This window comes from Cricetulus griseus, chromosome 4 (assembly GCF_003668045.3).
Source record: "Cricetulus griseus strain 17A/GY chromosome 4, alternate assembly CriGri-PICRH-1.0, whole genome shotgun sequence".
Taxonomy (NCBI): domain Eukaryota; kingdom Metazoa; phylum Chordata; class Mammalia; order Rodentia; family Cricetidae; genus Cricetulus; species Cricetulus griseus.
Window position 1 is genome coordinate 155,714,634 of NC_048597.1, and position 6,260 is coordinate 155,720,893.

At 43.5% G+C, this 6,260-nt stretch overlaps 1 pseudogene; it reads left to right on the plus strand.

Moving 5' to 3' along the window:
• The first annotated feature begins 4,944 nt into the window (after nucleotides 1-4,944).
• LOC100757946 lies at nucleotides 4,945-6,051 on the plus strand (annotated as a pseudogene).
• The last annotated feature ends 209 nt before the right edge of the window (nucleotides 6,052-6,260 follow it).

A 6,260-nucleotide genomic window follows, 5' to 3' on the forward strand; every position in this document is an offset into this window, starting at 1 on the left:
TTTAAACAAAAAAGTGCCATAATGAAACCTATTACTTAATTCTAAACAGACAGACTGAAAAAGTGAACTGCTACATATCAAATGTTTGTGTCTCCCCAAATCTCCCCAAATTCACATGTTAAAGCCTGAACCCCCAGTGTGAGAGAACAAAGAAATAATTAAAATTGGGTGAGGTCTTATTTTATTTTTTTGTTGTAACCACTATTACATTTTGCTTTAGTTTTGACTGCTGTATTGAATTTTATTTCAAAGGAGAAGGCCATGGGAAAACTGTTAAGAATTGCTTCTGTTCTCTATACAGTTGGTCTGAGTTTGCCTTCAGGTTTGCTAATCTGCTGTGAAATGCATAGATATAATGTGTGGTCAACTTTTTATTGTGGTCATGTCATTAAATATAAGATTGGAAATTTATTGTCAAGTATGTAAATCTGCCATTATCTTCTACTGTGGTATTTTTTAGAGTCAGTAAAGCAGAACGATCAGGTTCCTACGACCCAGTGTATTATTTCCTTCATGTTCAAGGGGGTGTTATAAGTCTCCTTGCTACTTAGTTTTCAGTAATCTGCTTTAGTGGTTTAATTGACTATGGATTTTTTTCTGTGCTGTGTGTGCTACCTCACAGGTTAGTTATACTGCATTGTTTTGCTATATTTTAAAAGCAGTTATTAGCAAGAACTTTGTAAATAAATAGCTTAAAACATAAAAAAAGAAAAAACTAAAAAAAAAGATAAAATTGGGTGAGGTTATTAGATTGGGTAAAGGTAGGGCCCTGATCTAATAGAATTAGTGCCCTTTATAATTACTTTATTTATTTGAATGTGTATATGTGGGCGGGTCAGAAAACAACCTGTTGGAGTCAGTTCTCTCCTTGCACCATGTGGGTTCCAGGGATCAAACTCAGGTCATAATACTTGGAGGCAGCCTCCTTTATTCACTGCACCTTGCTGCCCCAGGATCAGTGTCTGTGGTGGTTTGAAAGAAAATGGCCCCCATGGGGAGTGGCACAATTTGAAGGTGTGGCTTTGTTGAAGTAGATTTGGCCTTGATGGAGAAAGTGAGTTACTGTGAGAGTGGGCTTTGATGTCTCCTATGCTCAAGCTACATTCGGTGACACAGTTCACTTCCTGTAGATCAAGATATAGAACTCTCAGCTACCTCTCCAGCACCATGTCTGCCTGCATGCCACCATATCCCAACATGATGATAATGTACTAAACCTCTGAAACTATAAGCCTCCCCAATTGAATGTTTTCCTTTATAAAAGTTTCCGTGGTCATGGTGTCTCTTCACAGCAATGGAAACCCTAAGACTGTGCCCTAATAAGAGACAGAAGACTGCAGGTGTAATGTACAGAACTCAACAGCAAAGAGGCTAATGATATAGTTTTAAATGAGAAAAGTTTTTTTTTCTCTTTTGATTTTTTTTGGACAAGATTGTACTATGTAGTCCTGACTTAGCCTGGAACTCATAAAGATCCACCTGTCTCTGCCTCCTAAGTGCTGAGACTAAAGGAATATGCCACTACACCTGAATGAACAAGAGTCTTGAATAGACATTTCTCAAAAGATCAACCACAAATGACCAAAAAACACATGGAAGGAATCTTAGCATAATTAGCCATTTGTAAAATTGCCAATCAAGACCCTAGGGAGAGAGCTGGCCATATGGCTCATTGAGTAAACACACGCACACATGTGCAAGGCTGATGATCTGAGTTCAATCCCCAGAGCCCACATAAAGGTATCTTTTTATCCCCCTTTGATTTTTATTGAGACAGTTTCTGTGTAGCCCTGGCTGTCCTGGAACTCACTTTGTAGATCAGGCTGGCCTTGAACTCACAGAGATCCACCTACCTTCCCTGTGCTGGATTAAAGGTGTGCACCACCACGCAGCTGAGAAGTATCTTTACAAAGTGTTCTCTGACCTTGGAGCTGTAAACAAGTAATAAAAGACCCAGAGACTGATATTGGGGTTCAAGCTTCAAGCTGAATATCAGAAAATCAAAGCAACTGACCACTATCTCACCTCTAGCTCAGGCTGAAGGGGCTGATCTATGCACGAGCTCTTCGCCAAGCCTCAAACTGCTGCCTCTCCTCAGTGTGGCTGGAGAATGAATGCCTCTACTGAAACCTTATATACTTATATACCTTATATACTTCCCTAATGTTGGGATCAAATGTGTGAGCTATATAATTCTCTTTTAGGCTAATTCACTCTTGTGTAGATCTGGGTGGCTTTGGACTCACAGAAATCTGCCTATTCCTTAATCCTGAGTCCTAGGATTAAAGGTGTGTACCACCACCTCCTAGCTTCTGGCTGCTGGGATTAAGGGGTGTGCCTGGCTTCTATAGCTTGTGACCGACTTTGCTTTCTGAATCCCCAGGCAAGCTTTAATAAATAATATATCACTATACAAAGCAAGCACCCATACTCACATACACATATGGTGTGCCCATGCACATATAGTAAATAATTAAAATTATGTTTAAAGAGTAAAAACCCACAAAGAGATGCCACCTCACAGCCACTAGCATGGTTGCAGTTTTTTCAAGAAAATAGGGTAGGGAGGTTCTGGGGAGATGGTTCACTGGGTAACAGCATTTCTCCACAAGCCCAAGAACCTGAATCAAACTGCCATGACCCACAAAAAACAAACTAGGCATGGTCCTACACACCTGCAACCCCAGTTCTGGGGCAAAGTGGAAACAGGAAGATCTCTAGGGGAAAGTAGAGACAGTTTCAGTAAGAGACCTGTCTCAAGGGAGCAAGGTGAGAGAGCAGAGCACGTGACAGCCTCTTCTGGCCTTTGCAAGCACATGTGCAGGGGCATGGCATGGGCACACACACACACACACACACACACACACACACACACACACACACACACACACCATGCACATGCACCACAGAAACAGACGGTCAGACAGACAGACAGAGAATAGGGCTGGGATGTAGGTCAGTTGGTAGAGTGCTTGCCTGGCATACATGCCACATAAAGCAGGCGTGGCGGTACATACCTATAATGCCAGGCTTTGGAAGATAGAGGCAAAAGGATCAGAAATTCAAGGTCATCCTCAACTATATAGCAAGTGTAAGGCTAACTGGAATACACCAGATCCTGTCTCAAAGGAATGTTTGCATAAAAATGAAGTATTGGTGACAATGGGAAGCCCTGGGGCCTGCATATGTTATATATGAAGTATAAATGGCTCATCCTCAATGCAAAACATGGGCGTTTCCTAAAAAAAAAAAAAAAAATGGACCATAAACTTTGGTTTTGTTTCTGCTTTTGTTGTTTGTTATTTGTTTGGCCTCTTTTGTTCTGTTTCAGTGTTTGGGAATGTCTTGTTATGTACCCCAGGCTTGCCTCAAAGACAACATCCCCCCAACTCAATCTCTCACCTGCTGGGATTATGGGTGTGTGCTACCACACTCCCTGAACATAAACTCTTCAAATAGCACAGCAATTCTCCATCTAGAAATACATGCAGAAGAACTAAAAAAAAGAGCTGGTCAAACAGGCATTTTCCTGTGACTGCTCACAGCAGCACAAAACCCAAAAAGTAAAGTCAAAATGCCTATCAACAAGTGAATAAATAAATATAACTTATGCATGTAAGGAAAAGGGCCAGCCAAAGAAACATACCCTCAGACAGGAACAGATGCAGAGATCCACAGCCAGACATTCCTGGAGAGAGGGTCTAAACAAGAGGTCTCCAACAAATCCCTGTCCTCAGAGCTCAGGTGTTGTGGGAATTCATTCCATCAATAGCTTTGTGGTTTCTTGTCGACTGAAGTAACTTCTTTATAAGAAAGAGGGGGGGGAGGTACTCACTCTCTTGTGTGGTAGTCAGAGCTCAGATTGCTGCTCCACTGGCCAGGGCAGAACAAAAGACCGCAGCCACTCTTGTTATTCCTAAGTGTTCCCTAATAAATCTTTGATACCTTTAAAAAAAAAAAAGAAAGAGAGAAAGAAAGAAAGAACAAAAGAAAGAAAGAAAGGAAACACACCCTGAGCAAAGGCAAAGAAACACACTTTGGCCCTGCAACCAAAGGCAAAGAAATACACCCTGACCCTGAGCAGAAAACCAACCAATCCCTGAGCATGAGATCTAGCCAATCTGAACTCAGGGACTGAAATCTGACCAATCCCCACCCTGGAAATCTTCTCCCTGGAAAAACTCCACCCCTAAGATTCCCTATATAAACATTGTGCCTGTTCAGTTTGCAGCTGTCCCGCTGCCCTCTTCCACCATGGCAGAGGCAGCCACTCTCCTGGATTCTTCCCTCCCAATAAATCTCTTCAATGGGGTTTGGGTGAGACCTTCCTTTGCTGGAATGGAGAGGAGGAGAGAAGTAACAACTTTTCACCAGAGGCAGAGTGGAGAAGAGCAGGGCTGTAACACTGAGCAGGGGTACAGGGGCGGCGGGGGGGGGGGGGGGGGGTAGGAGTGGGACAACAACAACAACAACAACAACAAACACACACACACACACACACACACACACACACACACACACACACACAGACCCTTAGCCGAACTGTAACAACTTTGCTGGTGAAGCCCTCCCCTGCCTGAGCAGAGCTGTTACAATGGAGAAGCCTTTCCCTGGAGCAGGGTTATAACATGCTATTCTTACTGTGACCTGTGGTATTCCTTGGCTCCCGGTTACCAGAATACTTTTCCATACAAGCTATAACACTCAGTATCCTTTGGCTCCCTCCAAAGTGCCAGAATGCCTTTCCATCAGAGCCGCAATGCTTACAATGTACACTATGGAGTATTATTCAGCCATAAAAAGGAGTAGAGTGTTGGCCCATGCTACTAAGTGATAAACTCGGAAACCGTATGCTAACCAAGAGTCAGCTATAAAAGGTAACAACATGGTGGTTGCTGGAGACTTGGGTAGGAAGAATGAGAAATGGCTTTCCCATCTTGCAAGATGGCAGGTGGGAAAGACGAGAAGCCTGACACAAAAGAGAAGAAACCTGAAGCCACTGCCGCTGGTGCCCCTGCCGCTAGTGAAGCCAAAAAGGGTGACCCTAAGGTTAAAAAGCCCAAGAAAGGGAAGGCCCATTGTAGCTGAAACCCTGTCCTGGATAGAGGCATTGGCAGGTACTCCTGATCTGCTATGTGTTCCAGAAAGGCCTTGTACAAAAGAAAATACTCAGCTTCAAAAACCAACGTTGAAAAGAAGAAGAAAAAGACTTATCCCTAGCATAGGAATAGACTTTGGGAGCCCATCCCACATGGAAGGATACTCCGTGAGTCTAGACACACGGGGGGAGGGCCTAGGCCCTATCCCAAAGAATATGACACTCTGAAGACCCCCACGCCATGGAAGGCCTCACCCTCCCTGGGGAGCAGAAAGGGTATGGGATAGGTAGGGTGTTAGTTGGGGGGAGGGGGGAGAGGAGGGAGAGGGACCTGGCATTGACATGTAAAACAATCTTGTTTCTAATTTAAATAAAAAATGGAGAGAAAAAAAAGACGAAAACGAAGAAGGTCCTTGCTACTGTCACAAAGCTAGTTGGTGTCGACAAGAGTGGTGTTATCCAGGTGGTTAAACTTCGAAAAATGCCCAGGTCTTCGCCTACAGAAGACTTGCCTCAGAAGCTGCTGAGCCATGGCATAAAGCCCTTCAGTCAACGCCAGAGAAGGCTTCATGCCAGCATCACTCCTGGTACAGTCCTGATTATCCTCACCCGGCCCCACAGGGGCAAGAGGGTGGTTTTCCTGAAGTAGCTGGACAGCGGCTTCCTACTTGTGACAGAACTTCTTGCCCTCAACAGAGTTCCTCTGTGAAGAACACACCTCTACAAGAGTTGATATCAGCAAGGTTAAAACCCCAAACACCTGAAGAAGCAGCTGCACAAGCCCAGGCACCAGGAGGGTGGGGTGTTCGACACAGAGAAGGAAAAAAAAAAAGAGATTACAGAGCAGCACAAGGCTTTTGCCAAAGATCAAAGCTGTTCCTCAGCTCCAGAGCTACCTGCAAACTCAGTCCTCCCTGACAAAAGGGATGTTTCCTCACAAACTGGTTTTCTAAATTGCTAACAACCTAATTAAACAGCTTCATAGGTTAAAAAAAAAAAAAAAAGATTGAGAAATGATTGTTTCACAGGAACAGTCTCCTATGGGGGAAATGGAGCTATGGTTAAAATTTGATAGAAGTGATGATTATACAATATAATGACACAAAACGTCCCTGAATTGTACACATTTGGCTGATTTTATGTGAAGTGAGTTTCACCTCAG